This window comes from Columba livia, chromosome 2 (assembly GCF_036013475.1).
Source record: "Columba livia isolate bColLiv1 breed racing homer chromosome 2, bColLiv1.pat.W.v2, whole genome shotgun sequence".
Classification (NCBI taxonomy): Eukaryota; Metazoa; Chordata; class Aves; order Columbiformes; family Columbidae; genus Columba; species Columba livia.
In genome coordinates, this window is record NC_088603.1 from 159,158,152 (window position 1) to 159,175,066 (window position 16,915).

General features: G+C 37.2%; 1 long non-coding RNA gene across 2 annotated transcripts in view; it reads left to right on the forward strand.

Moving 5' to 3' along the window:
* The first annotated feature begins 462 nt into the window (after positions 1-462).
* The window catches only part of LOC135578717 (uncharacterized), a 65,156-nt gene continuing 48,703 nt past the window's right edge, over positions 463-16,915 (forward strand). The window contains exons 1-3 of one of the 2 annotated variants that reach the window (XR_010470818.1): positions 463-575; positions 7,103-7,210; positions 14,273-14,400. This is a non-coding gene — a long non-coding RNA (uncharacterized LOC135578717). Of the gene's footprint in view, positions 576-7,102; positions 7,211-14,272; positions 14,401-16,915 lie in introns of those variants that run through there. The other variant, XR_010470817.1, reaches the window with a different exon arrangement.

Genomic DNA, 16,915 nt, shown 5'->3' on the forward strand with positions numbered 1-16,915 from the left:
AATTGCATACCCTGTACCCATGGCAGTGGAAGATTACAGCTGTAGTTTCCACAATATCACTGAATCTTTTGTAAGCAAATTTCAGGCTGATCATTAGCACGCTTGTGAGCAAGTTTGCAGGCTGTAGAGAAATCCAGCCAGACACCAGAAATATGAAGGGTACCCTGAAATTATACTATTTCTTCCTTTGCTGAATCCCAGCTTCAGTGATTTGAATATGTAGAAACAGTAGAAGTGGTAGTTGCAGAAACGGTATAGAAGAAACATTCTCTCACTGATACTTGAGATCAAGTCCATCCGTGCATCCCTAGCAATGTGTTTCTGATGTGTGACTTTGGCCAATTCACTTGATCTATTTTCTGTCCTGCTTCTGCTTTAGAGAAAAGGAATTCACATTTCCCTGGTGCAGAAGATTGTTAGGATGTTTGGGGTTTTTTTTAGCATTAATAAAAAGTCAGATACTACAGATTCCCCTATGAGGAAACCCCAAGAGAGCTGGGGTTGTTCAGACCGGAGAAGAGAAGGCTCCAGGGAGATTTTGTAGCACCCTTGCAGCACCTAAAGGGAAACTACAGGTAAGATGAGGAGGGAGTCTTTATCAGGGAGTGTTGTGATAGGATGAGGGATAATAATTTTAAATGGAAATAGGGAAGATTGAGATTAGATATAAGGAAGAAATTCTTTACTATGGGGGTAGTGAGACACTCAAACAGGCTGCTTAGAGAAGTTGCAGATACCCCATCCCTGGAAGTGTTCAAGGCCAGGTTGAATAGGGCTTTGAGCAACATGGTCTAACAGAACGTGTTCCTACCCATGACAGGGGAGTTGCAACTAGGTGATCTTTAAGGTCTCTTCCAACCCAAACCATCCCATGATCTACGTTCAGTGATGTCTCAGCACTCAAGTGGAGAGTGCTTCAGTGCTTCAGTTTCCATTTTTAGGTTGCTGATCTGTGCAGTAGTAGGGATGTTGTAAAGTTTAAGGAGAGCTTATACAGGAAAAGACAGGATCCAGACGCACAATGCCTTTACCCTTTCCAGTTATCTAGAGAATATGATGAGAATGAATCTAGGTTTTTAAGGCTGAAGTTAAGAGCTGCTTGCAAACATCTGTAGACTGGAAACACGGAGCGTAGAAGTAGGACAATGCAGAATGGAGTAGTATGATGAGATTAATCTCACTGTAAATATAAGGTGATATCAGGAAATTATGTATATGTAACACATTGAACTCTGTAAATGTTCTTTTTGCCCATTGTGGTAGGATTTCTATAGTTTACCTTGAGAACCAAAGCACTACAAATCTGTTTTTTTTTAATAACCTCACAAACATTATTTATTAAGTGTTGTTTTTCAAGATCTTTTCTATTAGCAACTGGAAGCTGGGTGCAACTCAAAGTGATTTCTCTGGCTCTGAAAAATCCCTATTTGTTTATAAAAAAGATGAAATAATAAATAATAGGCCTATCAACATTGAAACAATTGAGCTACTTCTGATAATTTACCCTATATTAAAAAATCTATTATGTGAGGGATTAAGGAGTTCAGAAAAGATAATTTCTTTGCTGATAATTTCTGGAGAATGGGAGAATGTCAAAGAATTACTTAAGGCTTTCTTATACTATACATCTGCTAAACTCTTAGCAACCGACCATCTCTTAAATTAATTCAGCAGAAACTTTTCTGAGTTGGTGGTAAGAACAGAAACATCAGCAAAGAAATTAGCACAATGCTCAGAAATTCATGAATAGGCTGTATCTTGTGAAATAAAAGGTCAAGTCAGGTTTGGAAAAGGGTATTTTTTTTTTGGTTCTGAAGGTAAACAGAATTGAAAATTAATTACACCATGTCTTTTGTTTTAAGAAAGGAAAAAAGCCTCACAGATATGTTTGCAAATGAAATCTGAGAGCAAACAAGGGAAAAAGACAGAAGTTATTGTAGTTAGAAAACATAGTTTTCAAGTCTTATGGGTCTCATGAATTTCCTGACAGGCTACTTAGGCTGAAAGCTGAAGTAACTGCAAATTTCTTAGTGAATATTTTTCAGAACTTATGAAATGCAAATGAGTTCCTAGACGACTGGCAGAAGAAAATCTGAATATTTCTCTTTAAAAGTCAGACAGAAGAGAAGAGAAATCTCAAGGAAGTCTAGAGCAGTCAGCTTAACTTCAGTTCCTGGAACAATATAGGTACAAATAATCAATCAAATTATCTACAAGCACTTTGAAGATAACTAAAGGATGAGTTGTGGCCAAAATAGATTTGTCAAGATAAAATTGTGCCAAGTCTTCTAAAATTGTGCTATGAAAGTGTAAAAGCCTTGCAGATATGGAAAAGCAATAGATGTCATCTGTATTAGATTTAGAAAGGCATTTGACAATATTTCTTATGGTATCCTTTTTTGGGAATATGATCTATATGGAACTGCTGTGATGTAGGTGCAAAGCTGGTTGAAATATTATGTTCATAGGGTAATTTTTAGTAGATTGTTGCCATAGGACTCCCCCACTGAACTGCCAGGGACTTACCAGTCTTCAGAGTACAGTGAGTTAAAATATAAAGCAGAAGAAATGGAGGTTCAGGTTGGACATTAGGAAAAGGTTCTTCACCCAGAGGGTGCTGGACATTGGCACAGGCTCCCCAGGGAGGTGTCACAGCCCCAAGCCTGACAGTGTTCAAGAAGAGACTGGACAACATCCTCAGACACATGGTGTGAACTGTGTGGTTGTGCTGTGCAGGGACAGGAGTTGGACTCGATGATCCTTGTGGGTCCCTTCCAACTCAGGTTGTTCTATGATTCTATGATATCTCAAATGGTGCCTGTCCATAGGTAACTGAGTCAACATCCCCAGACAGCTAAGTTTTAACAAGACTTAAGGAAAAAATAAAGTCTCATGGGGAAGGTGAAGGTGCATGGAAGATTTCAGGGATGACATATGGATTTCATAGCTGGATGTTGCTAGAACAGTGATTATGCAGAGATTTGGTTATAAAAAAACTACAGCAGTGCTTATGCTGCCTTGTGGCAGAAAGGAATAGTCAACATTTCAGGTTTCTTCCGGTATTGCTCTCTGCACTGCTGTGTATAGTACTGAAGATGTATGTTGCTTCCTCTGTTGTTTTGGAAATGAGCTGCAGAACGTCTGATTGCTCACTTACAAGCTTCAATGTAGTGTAAACTGACTGATTGCAAAATCTGTGTGCTGCCATTCATACTTGTTCTTTTTAATTTTCTCCTCGGTAGCGTCTCATTGTGCTAGTCTCTATTTGGGTTGTCTGTGTATGTGTGAACTATTTTTTAAAAAAAGGCAATGAATTGTTAAGAGAAAGTACGTACATTTTGCCTGTCATCCGCACACTTCCTTAAATATCTGCCTGTTACTTGCCAGCTTTGTGGCTCTTATTCTGTCTGTATACATGTCTGTATAAAGCTCTGTCATCTTCTTTGTCCACCTTACTCCATCTCTAACATTTCCTACACTGATCATCCTTTATTCTTCCCACCTACCCAAATTGCTTATAAAATCACCTTTTTGCTTAAAAAGCCCAAGGCTAAGCAACATACGCACACCTGCTCCATTTCCCTGTTGCAGGCATTTTTTCACCCCTCTGCTGTTTTATACACACTTTTGGCATACTTTGAATATAAGGGATGCTAAGGAAACCTAAATTGTCTTCTATATTTGTTTATAGTCCCATCTTTCATGATGGCTGACATGGTCTATAATTGACTCCAGTCACAGGGAAACATGATAGTTACTCCTGTAAACTGTGAGAAACCTTTCCTTTGTACAATAGTTGCAGCTCACAGATGCCTAACGAGGCACTTTCTTTGCTGTGATTGAAGAGTTCTAGAGATTTCTGGGTTCAAAAAGATGTTATAACAACTTTTCGCTAGAGCTCTCATCATAAAGCAGGTTGAAAATACACCAAAATACCATCTTTTAAAACCCCTCTTCTCACTTAAATTCTTATCTGACATTTTTAAAGACACAAATGCTACATTGAAAAAGGAAATGTAAACAAGTAAAAAAAATCAAAAATACCATGCAGAAAATGTACCAGTGTTTCAATTAGATCAGTAGAAATACCGTTGAGTCATCAAACCTTTTTCTGACACCTGTGTCAAAGGAATATGTGCAGCATACTAGAAAACATTGATCTTATCTTAATTTTTTGTTTTATGTTACGTTATCATATTTTCTTTTACTCTCTTTTTTTTTTTTTTTTACTGTTACACACATTTTGTAGCATTGACACATTTTGCAAATTTTGAGAGTTTCTGCCACTCGATTGTTAAACTAAATTTGAGAGCTGCTGAAAAATATAAAATAATTTATTTTCTAAATCAAACCTTGCAACAAAGTTATTTGATTTGAAAAACAAACACAAACAAACAAGCGAACAAACCAACCTTTTCATCTATTAAAGCAAATAAATTAGTAAATTTCATTAAGGTGATATTTAAAAAAAAAATAATGTCAAAGTAGAAATGGTTTTCCCTCAGATTTTGAGATTTCCTAGAAAATAAATTTTAAAAAATACTGTACACAGTTCAGAGCCATATGGTAGTAATTTTATCATTATTGCTGCATGTAGGAATCAAATATAGAAAAAAATATCCTCCTGTTTTTGCTGAAAGAATAAACAAAAGTGTGCCAAGGCATAGACAGTGGGATCAGGTGAGACCCCAGCAAGTTTGCAGATGATGCTGAGCTGTGTTGTGCGGTTGACATGTTTGATGTGATCACTGAGCTCAGCAGCTCCATCTACAAATACCAGGGCTCCTCAAAAGAAGTGTGGGTAGGTCAGGGAAAGTTTTGATCCTGCAATCTGCTTGATGTTTCTGCAGTCAAACAGCATTCTTCCTCTTGCTCTAAGGTGAGCATGGTTCATATATTTATTCAAATTTGCACATATAGAAAAACATGCAGGACAGGTCGGCAAGCAAAATTCACCTGAGTGAACAGTGTCAAACAGGGATAAGAGCTAAATTTGGAAGGTAAAGATCCTGAGAGTTATAGATGCATCATTGCTTTTTCCTGATGCCATTTGCATCTTCATTGTAGCCCAGAGGATGTGTCAGATAAGAAGAAATAAAGTATATGAAATCTTGAGTGAATCTTCATGCCATTGCATTTGACATGGTGATTGCTGTTGGAAGCAGGATAACGATAAAGTTCCTGGATTTCTGACTTCATAGCTCAAAACACCAGTGTTTTAGAAAGCTGTGGCTGATTTTCTATCTGATGGGCTATGACAACGCTCTTGGTGAACTGGCCAGTAGCATGGAAGATTTAGAAGTTCATTTCTCAGCAATCACTAAGTTTTTAATCTTCTGAATGTAAATATATATATATACATATATATATATATATATAAAATACCAGGAATATGAGTGGGGAGGGGCATTTCTCCTTTTGAGGTGTGGTGTTATTGGCTCAGTCTGATTCCCTGTTAAAACATCATATTTCACCGGTAATGTAGAACAGACAATTTTAGCTCAAAAGGCCCTCACTGGTGATTTTGCTTACCTTGTTTTGAATGCATTGCTTATGAAAGATTCATGCATATTGAAATCTGAACAGTTTGGGGTTTTTTCCTCAGGAAATATAGAGTTGGCAGCAGAGCAAATGTGGTCCCTCCTTCCCCACAGTGTCCTCAAGTCTGCCAACCCAAGACCCTTCATCAAAGAGAGAAGGTGTCACTATAGTGATAAGGAGAACCCTACCAGAGAATAAGCTGAAATCTACATCACACAAGTAGTAATAACTACATAAAGCAAGAGGGGATCAAACCTTCCCCTTAAAAGGTCCAATAGATTATGTACCAACTTCCTCCGTCCCCTTAATGTGGCAATCCAGGTCATTTGGAAACACATCAGGACCTTTGAAACTGTAAGCCTGACACATACCTGGATAAACTGGGAAAAAAAAGACAGCCACAAAATATTAATGAACTGTGAGACAAATTCTGCATCTCCTGTGCCTTCCTCAGTGTTTGACTCAAGAAGCTTAACAGCTGCAATCACAAAATTAATTATTACTTAGAAATTTAAGTGTAATACTCTAATCTTAATGTTTGAACAAAAAGCCTTTAGTATTCTAAATGTATATTTTAAAAAGCAAAGCATAATTTTTTAAAGTAATATCCACAGTAAATGACAAATTTGTCTTCTTGTAATAATTTCAGATCTCTAAATTAAGGATTGTGGCTTGAAGTAATAATAATATTTCACATATAGAGGGGCCATTCAGCTACAAGGAAATAAAGTATTTTTTCTTGGCACAAGCATATACACACAGATGTAATTTTAACTACAGAATTTGATTCAGTGGTCATTCAAGTAAATTCAGGTTATTGGTGCTTCAGCAATACTGACCATTTAGAGTCCTCAGCCAGCATGTTCTAGGAACTGCAGGAATGAGAGAATACAAAAAATAATCTGAAAGCAAACTAGAGAAGGAAAGGGATAGAAGAATTCTGTCCTCTAACATGTAGATAGCAGAGGTATCAAAGTATTTGAAGATAATCTGCAGTCACAGAGGTAAATAAGGAATCTTCCCTGGCATTTCATGTCTACTTATTGATAGGACTGGGAAAAAAATGATATGGATTTTCAAGCCCCAAAATATGAGAGTTGTGCCCCAAAACATTCTTGCTTGTTTTCTTACTGGAATGCTTGACAGAGTAAATATCCAAGTCCTGCCTCATGTCTTCAAGTTTCCAGTGAAGTCAGTGTCAAATTAAGCTGTTTTGGGACTTCATCCATTTTTCTGTCCTACTCAACAATGCTACACAGGGTGACCTGCAGCTTAGAGTAAAGGAATTTGTTTTCCCACACTGTCATGTTCCTTTACCATATAATTAACATGGGCATTTTTCTATGTCAATAGTTGCCCATTGGTTTGCCATTCCAAACAAAATATTCAGCTATTGATCAAAAATCCTTTCTCATTCTATAGCTTTCTTTAGATTAACTTAAAGAAAAATTTGACATTAAATTTCAAGCAGACTTTGTGGTGTATTCTTCTTTAATACCGCTTATATATACTTAACTTTTAGTCATCTATAAACTCACTTGCCTTCGCTGTTCTTCTGCAGTATCAAGCCAGCATAGATGAAGAGATATTGATTCTCATCTAAAAAAATTCCACGAACTATGGAAAGTTTATTGAATAAGCATGATCCAAGATCTCCAGCATATTAAAGGTATATAAAACTGTTATTTCTATTTTATTGATTTACCAATGTGAGACTTAGATATTTTAAATAGGAACACTAATTTGGGGATTTTCACTAGGGGCACTTTCAGACTCTAGCCCATATTATGATAAGATGAGCAATGATAAAGTCTTAAAGGAATTTTCCTTCATGTTTAGAGAAACATTAATGCTGAAGGTCTGGTTATAATGGACTGGAGTTAAAATTATTTGTATGTAGAGTATGCAAAATCCCAGGCAGTTCCTACACTCCAATGGAGTGTGAGAAAAGGAGACATGGTTGCTCAAGAAATCATGCTAAAGACATCCAAAAAGCACAACTGCATAAACCTATTTTGCCCTCTTAGCTTCATATAGACCACAGTAGAGTTTGAAGTGAAGAAAGACTCAAAAGTCTTCAAACAGCAGCAGCATGCCCTGGATGGGCTGGACACAGGAGAAGCAAAAGCTAAAATGCCACAGTTGACATGTTGAACAGCTTTTTTATTCTTTCTGTAGTAGAAGGCATTTATTTTTCCTATCCTCTTTAATGGCATATGCACCCCCAAATTTGAGTCAAACATGCACAAGGCAGTAGTTTCAAGGTTGTATCCTCAAATCAAAGACTTAAAACAGTGATGAATTAACCTCACCTAACTCCAGATATATAAAATTGAGTTACCTGCATCAGAACTTTTTCTCCAGGCTCTTAATATAGTCAATGAAGAACTGGTCAACAGAATTTACGTTGAACCAAAGGTAGCTGCCTATTTAAGGAGGTGAATCACATCCTGAAGTCATTGACTACAAAAATTAGCTCATTGTTATCTATGACAGGAACCCAGGGTGATTTTCTCGGATGTACAGTGTAGATACTAACTCCTGAAAATCCTAATTTAGAATATTTTACAGTCATACTGATTTCTCATTAGAGCTCCTTTTTCTACTCTAAGCAGTTACAAGACCCATCCAGGTTTCAGATACTAGCTCTCAGCTATTCCACGCACACGACATTAATGGGTAATTATCATTCAGTAGACACAGTAAAGTTTAGTCTGTAAAATATATGTGGAGAAGTTGATGCAGTTGCATCCATTTATGCCTGTACCAAACAAAATATCTCAGTGTCCAACATCATTATTCAGCATACGCATTTTGTGGCCAGTGAAGACATCAATTCTACAAGATTACCTTGTAAAGCAGCTGCGTTAAAAAGGCCTGTTTCTGATCCCTCATTAAGTCAGTGCTAACTCCCCTTTAGTCAACAGCAGCATGACAGTGTGAAATATAAGGGGACAGAGGTTGCAAGAATAATCATTTTTTTCACATTTTCTAAGTTGAAGGTCCCTTTTGTCCTTGTGAAAAAAATATAAATAGACTGATGATTAAGGGAGTTAATAAATTGAATCTGTTATTATAGTGTTCTGCAGTTTATCAAGTCCAGTTAAAACCAAATGCAGTTGTAATTACATAAAATATTTTGTATTTATAGTCTAACTTGAGCACAAGTGGCAAATCAAAACCCCCACATATTTGCTCCATTGTGCAAATTTACACCAGTTACAGCAGAGCTTTTACCAGGCAACACCTCATGGTGATTTAGGTACTATTTATAAACACAAAATCTACTTTTGTCATCTTCATTTCCATTTGAAATTAACTTCATATGCAAACTGAGTACCTACAACCATTAATATGTAGCTTATACATATGATATTATAATGTTCTTCTGTGTAATATGGTAAACAGGAAAAATAAAGGCTACTTGTTCAATTTTAGTTCATGAACTGTACTCCAAAAGTGGACCCTCCCCACTTACCTCCTTTCCAAAAAGGAAATATTAATGTGCTTTTATGTTCACTTGGCCCATTTTTATCCAGTGGTTTCCTGATGAATACATTGAACCCTCCTATTGACTTTTCTTTGAACTAAAGAAGTAGAATTTTTCTTTTTCTGTAATTGGTGATAAGCATGCGACTTGACTTTCTCTAGCAAAATGAATGTGAGGATTTAATGTATATATGAATTGTATTGCGCAATGAGGTATGAGTGAGTGCAATACATTCATTACACAGCAGGTGGGATATTAAGTCCTAGAAAAGAAAGTGCTGTAGTTGAAAAATAAATAAAAATATTAAAAAAACCCCACCCTTAATAAGTTGAAAGAATATTAAGTGACAGCTAAGCTAGAAGCAAGAGTTGGCTCACATCCCAGAACGTCTATGAATGTCTTTGTATGAGTTTTCAAATCTACAGTAGTCTTCAGTTGTTAAGAGCAGTGAAAAAACAGGTAAAAATTAAAATACAAAGTGAGTAAACTCCTACATGAAGCAAGGAATGAGAGAAGGAAAGGGTTGCTGTGGATAGTGAGAAAACAATTGAAATTCTGATGAAAGCATGAAATAGAAAAGATTCAAGCCCCACCATTGGTCATTACCTAAGCAAAAATTGTCTGCATATCAGAACAATAGAACATGAGGATGTAAGAAAAGCCAGAGCTGGTACCAGCTTCCCAGAGAAAGAAGGTAAATCAAGGTATTTAGCAAATGAACATTCTGTGGACCATTTCACAGAAGTGTCCTGAGAAATTTGGCTCACTCGGGGTAGGACTCAGTTCAAGATTTTGATGCTGAAGGGTGAGTACCCACACGTGAGCAGGTTCTCCATGATAGTAAGGAAAGATACCAGAAAGAATTTAGCTGTAACAGCCAGTCACTATCTGTTTCAGGATCTCTTCTCCCAAGTAACAAGTGATAGGACAAGATGAAATAGCCTCAAGTTACATCAGGGCAGGTTTACATTGAATATTAGGAAAAATTTCTACCCAGAAATGGTTGTCAGGCATTGGAACAGGCTACTCAGGGAAATGGTTGAGTCACCATTCCTGGAGGTGTTTAAAAGACATGTAGATGAGGTTCTTAGGGACATTGTTTAGTGACAGTGTTTGGTTAACAGTTGGACTTGATGACCTTGAGGATCTCTTCCAATTAAAATGATTCTATGATTCTATTATTCTGTGATTCTGTGAGCTGTTTTGTTTTCTAGATTTCTCTGAATACCTGGACTAGCTCTCTCCTGAGTATCACAGGAGGTTTGACACTTCATGCACATGTAGACACCTATAAGCAAAGGTCTAAATTTAGTTGTCTTCCCTATAGCTCACTCCCCCCATCCTTGTGGAGCCCGTCTAGCTATACGGTCATTAATGAGAACCATGGTTTATGTTCTTCTGATAAGGAAGTTTAGCTTTGGTGATGCTCATGCCTCTCTGAATCACTGGTGCTTCCACGAGTTCGTAGGTCTAGGTTCATCCTAGGAACAACAGCTGTAGTCTCAGCAGTTTTGTTTGGCAGGTAGTAAGCAGAAAGTAGTTACTTATTATTTTTAATAAGGACTCAGTGTTAGGAAAAACAGTCCATGGTGTCAGGCAGCTGCTGAGGGGTGCTAGTTTGTTACCAGGCATCACTCTTTTTGCATGCTTCTCCCAGAAAACTTAGAATCATAGAATCATTTTAGTTGGAAGACACCTTCAGGATCAAGTCCAACCATAACCTCATCTAACTCTAGCACTAAACCATGTCCCTAAGAACCTCATCTAAACACCTTTTAAACACCTCCAGGGATGGTGACTCCATTGTTTCTCTGGGCAGCCTGTTCCAACACTTGGCAACCTCCAGAACCCCTGGCCAAGAAAGCAGGTTACTCTTTGAAAGCAGCTTTCAGTCTGTGATCCACAAGTCATGCCACCGAATGCAGACCAAGTGAATATTTGCTGTCTAGTCTCAGTAATCATTGAGTTCCCTCACTGAACAACAGAAATGGAGAAGTGCCTGCAGCATGAGATTGATCTTCATGTTATGGACCTATTTTAGGATGAGATGTAGGAAACAGGAGCTCACACATACTTTGCTTTTAGCAACTCAGCCTGTCTGTTTATCCTGGGACTGTCATTATGGTCTCTGCTTTATTACATTAACTCAGCAAAAGCATACACATGTGTCAAGTGCTTCAGTGAATAGACTTAAGCACATGATTAACTTTGAGAGTGTGCTTAAGTACTTTGCTAAATCAGAGCTTCTATGTTTTCCCCTCTCAGTACATCTGGTCAATTTGCATATATTTTCCATATAAAGAAGTTCATAATCAGAAAAAAAAGAAACTATTTCCATGCTTGCGCACTCAGTGGTACTGCTGCTGAAGCTAAGTTAAGCAATTCCCTTTCAGGCCTTTTCCCCTGCCCCACAAGTTTTTCAGCTGGTTGTTCCAGCAACTGCAAGCATTGGGGTCTATGGGAAGCTATTTGGTGAACTGGACTAGGGCAATATTTAAGAAGAATAAGTATAGTTTTGATGAGTTGTGTTATTCTGGATTTGTTAATGAAGTGCTATGCAACCTGGCTGCACAAACCGCTGACAAATCAAATACAGGAATACGTGATCAGATTTGGAAGGTGCTTAAACTGGCTTAAACTCTTTGTTGGTTTACAATGTTTTGTGCTATCACAGATTCAGAAGACCTTGCACTATACGTTCCTTCCAGAGTAGTTTCTTGTATAAAATAATAAAAAAGTCATCTTTAAGTCTTTCAAAAAAAATAACAAAATTGAATAGTTTCATTTTCAGCTGAACCCCTGAACTAAAGATATTATTCTGCACACAAAGAATCATGCAGAATGTCTTGCAATTATATTAATTGTTTGCAAACACCTATAATGAGAATGAAGCACAAGAAAAGTCCTGTATAAAGCTCTAATTCTATACAAGTATTTTTATTTTTTCTGGGTTAGGTGAACCTTTTTTTCCATAATGACAATTTTGTTGTGTCATCAAAGACAGAAGAACAAAAAAATGAGTGCTCTCAAAGGTTAATTCCTATCTTGAGTCATATGTGACATAGCTGAGAAAATCACTGCAGAAAAAACAGAGCATTTGGTAGCAATACAACTCTTCCTCTGCAGTAACCTAGGTCAGCTAGATCAAGAAAGCATTATTGGATTGAGACAGTTCATGAGAGCTGGAGACGTATAAAGACCTGATGCTCTCTGCTGTCTCTGCAGCCCTGACTAATCTCAGTTCCTCGAACTATAGTATTGCCCACCCATAGACCACCTTTAAAAAATAATCCGGTGGAAAAAAGTCCTCTGCTTTTTATTAAAACATTTATCTTTGTGGAATTTCTTTGCTGTCAAAAAAAATAAGATTAGATAATAGCAGACCTGAAGCTGATAAGAAAAATATTGTTCAGTTCTAATAATTAGTTTATGGTTTAATAGCCCATTATTGCTTAATGTTTTACTTTCCTACCACCTGAAAACCTATAACTTCTTCACTAGTGACATATTAACTTACTTCACAGCCTCACATCGGTGAGAACCGGAACTCAAAATATTTGTACAGAGCCAATTGATAATTTAATTCTGGAAAATATTTGTAAGGATTTCATTAGACCTAATTCCCTCTGAAATCTGTGATATTGTCTAGGGACTGTGTTTCTTCAATCACCATGGATTATCATACACTATAAATTTAGCTGACTTATTTTCTGATGTTGGGAAAGACATTTAGACCAAAAATGTAAACCTGAGTATCTTTTTTTGAACCTGAATTTCAGTTTCAACCGTCTAAAGGAAGCATTTGCTCTCTCAGAAATTCTCCTCCACAAACATGACATAAATTTTAGTAACTGACAATGATAACAGGGCTTTGCACATGCTTAACAGGTTATAGCAAGTAAAACCTGGGAATATTTCCATCTTGTTATAATTGCTCTCAGCTGAATGGGATGTAGATACTTTTTAACTGTTATTTTTAAGCAATGCTTTTATAGACCAGTTATGTGTATATAATACAGTCCAAAGAGTCCTAAACTCATAGCTTGGAGTCCAAGGAGAAATAATGCCTGAAAAAGGAGGCAAATTGACTAAACAATATATTCTTGCTGTGTGGTTTCCAAGCAAGATGATGAACAGATAATGGACAGAATAGTTTAAGCTTTAATAACTGTCTACAAACCCATTTTAGACAGAACCTACAAACCAAAATCTTGAAAGATTTTCCTGCTCTTTTCTACACAGCACTTTTAAAGCTCATAATGCAGAAAAAGTGGAATTGATTTGAACAAAAAATACTTTGGCTTCTTTATCTGATAATGTGGTTCAATGGATTGGTTGTTGTCACAATATTAACATTTATGAACCATTGCCTACAACAAGACAGGGTAACCTAGTGTTTTCCTACTTTTTAGGTATAAACAATTGATTGGTTTAGCAGTTATTATGGTTTGGTACTTCTGGGTAAATATTGTCCACTTGAAAACTCGGAAAAACAAATTATAAACAAAGCTGGATAATATCTCTATTGTTGTATCTTATGATATGATTAGGTTCACAGTACTATTGACTAAAACTCCCCAGATTTTTCATTTTTGTTTGCACAGCATGCAGAGTTTATCCCCCTTGCTGATTTAATTACCTCTTGTTGTATTTATGCTGACATTATTATGAGATAATAGAAGAATGAAGAACATTGTTGGTTACTTTCAAAGACAATGGAGTTAATCTCTGCGGATAATGGAAAAGGTGATTGAAAGATGTATTGTTTGGGAAAACAATTAACACAGGCACCTTAACCCCTAAATGGGTTATCTTTTGTAAATCCTTGAGTCATAGCAAACAAACCGAGTTAACACATCGTTATTTAGTTCAGCTCAATTAGAGTACAAAGTAATTGCTAAGAAGATGCTTCATAACAAACAACAGGCAGTGCAAGCTGATATTAACTTCCACAACTGCATCTCACCATGAGCAGTGAAAGAATCAGAAGGGCACTAATATACCATGGAAAGGGACACGAAATGCGCAGTGCTGAGTTTGTGTGAATCGGCTGAGTAGAAATTGATACTTTTCATGCCCCTTGTAAAACAGCGTTCTTTTGAGGTTTTTCTGAAACTTCCAGATGGAAGTAGAGTCACGCAAAACACTAAAACATGATCTACTATGTGCAGAAATATTAGTAACAGCAAACTGTATATTTTCTCGTATTTGAGATTCCTCCCTGTGTTTCATTCCTTTCAGTCTTGCTGCTCTTCACAAGCAATCTGGAAGGCCAGTATTGATAAGTACCTCTCCATTGAGCTAGAGCAGATGAAGTTCTGTAGGATGACCCTGAGTCTCCACGAGGAGATAACAGGACACCTTCTCAGTATGTCAACTGCACTAAGCAAGTGATATCTTTGGATCTTTTCAAAGACGATCTTTGATTTGTTTTGTGTTGCCTGGAGTGAATTTGTCTCTTTGAAAAATCGGATCCATTCTTTGTCTCAGGAAGGTTCCCAAACACAAGAGACATAAAATCACGGGGAAGTGAGAAAAAGCTTTGCCTGCAGTTTAACAGAAGGAGAATTCTACAGAAAAAAATACAGAAAAGAAAGAACATACTCGCCTGTGCAGACACTTTAATTATCATCATTGTTTATTTTGTACTTCACCCGCAAATTTAGAAAGAAAAAGTCACCAATACAAAACTTTGATCTAAACTGTGGTTAAAGTATTTAAAAAATCCAACTGCATTCATTTTTATTGTGAGTTTTTTCTTAGTTGGTTAGGTTTTGTTTGTTTGGTTTGGTTTGGTGTTTTTTGTTTGTTTTTTTGTTGTTGATTTGGTTTGGTTAGTTTGGTTTGGTTTGGTTTGGTTTGGTTTGGTTTGGTTTGGTTTGGTTGTTTCTTTCAATAGGCTAACCCTTGATGGAGTAGAAAATGACAGAAAACCTGCCAGTTTCCTCTTAGCCTTATTTATTTGATGTTTAGTCTTTCAGGACATTGGTGAATGAGTGTATGGTTGTTCATGAAATTTTTACCTACCTTTGACAGTATAAAACTCAGGTGGCTATTTTGTGTTATTTGTTTTAATTGTGTTAATTGAGAATTAATTGTCTTGTTAATTTGTGTTAATTGAGAAATGCATCTTTGGAGGACACCATCTCCAGACCCAAAACAAGAGTCTAAGTTAGGGGATACCTCAATTCCTAGAGAAGTCCAGTTCTGCTCAATTGTGTATAAGGGCAGTCTAGAGAGATGGATATCTACCTCTTGGCTCAATTAGACAACAGGAATCCCAGCTGTTCTTGACATTGTTACTTTAACAAGTGTATCGCATTTATTTAGTAATTATTATTAAATATTTTGGCTGTGGGGCACCATGTTTGACAAGATGAAAAAGTAAAAGAAGGACAGAACTAGGAAACAGGACTAGGAAGATGTTGAGATTACTAAATTCCCTGCAGTTCTATTACTCAGATAAAGAAACGTGGTCCAATGAGAGCTCATTGACCACAAGTCCCCAGAAAACAAGCCCAGAAAGCTGAAGGATGAGATTAAAGACATTTGCAACACAGCTGGGCTTTCACACGGCATCAGTCCAGCAGAGTGGCCACCTCCATAATAATAATCTTAATTCCTACTATCTGTAAGAGATATTGGAGAGAGGTTCAACGAAAGTCCCTGCAGCAGGGTTAGAGCTAAATTGAAGAGCTGCTTCTCCACTCAGTATCAGAGTAATTCTCAAGTTAAAACATGCCAATCACCTAGCTCTGACAAATGGTGATGGAGAGATAAAAGAGCTTTTTACTCCCAGAATTATCCACCCCCTTCACAAATGCTGTTAGAAATTAATTTCAGGAAAACACACTGATATTGGCTTGTATTTTGTAGTGTGTGAGTCATAAGCTATGATGCTGCTTTTAACTTATGACATTTCTCAGTTCCTAGCCTGAAATATTTAGGAATATATTACAGGGATACAGCAGCCCTTTCAAGCTAACACTCAATGACATGTCAAATTTTCCTAATATATTACATCATGGAATCACAGAATCACATAGAATCACAGAATGTCAAGGATTGGAAGGGACTCGAAAACTCATCCAGTGCAATCCCCCTGGTGCAGGAACACCCAGATGTAGTTACACAAGGAGGCATCCAGGCGGGTTTTGAATGACTCCAGAGCAGGAGACTGCACAACCTCCCTGGGCAGCCTGGTCCAGGCTCTGGCACCCTCACCGAGAAGTTTCTTCTCATATTTAAGTGCAACCTCCTGTGTTCCACTTTGTACCCATTGCCCCTTGTCCTATCACTGGTTGTCACCGAGAAGAGCCTGGCTCCATCCTCCTGACACTCACCCTTTATATATCTGTAAACATTAATGAGGTTCCCCCTCAGTCTCCTCCAAGCTCAAGGGCCCCAGCTCCCTCAGCCTTTCCTCATAAGGGAGATGTTCCATTCCATCATCTTCGTTGCCCTGAACTGGACTCTCTCCAGCAGTTCTCTGTCCTTCTGGCACTGATGGGCCCAGAACTGGACACAATATTCCAGGTGCAGTCTCACCAGGGCAGAGCAGAGCGGGAGGAGAACCTCTCTCAAGGTTCTGTAAGATTCATTTGTATTTTGGGTAGGACGTGTGGTTTCCTCTTTTAAAGAACATGTTCCAACAGAGAATGCAGGGGCCTGAATGCTGCAGGCAAGCAGGAACTCAGAAATTATTTATCATAAAACAGAGCAAATATAAATAGAAATTGATAAATTTGCCTTTGTGAGTACATTTGAAAAATGGTCAATTTTTAATTATTTCAGCCTTTTTGGAAATGCAGTTGTTATTTAACTCTTGGGATAAGAATTTAATACATTAGAAAACATATATATTTTGTAATGTAAGAAAATTAT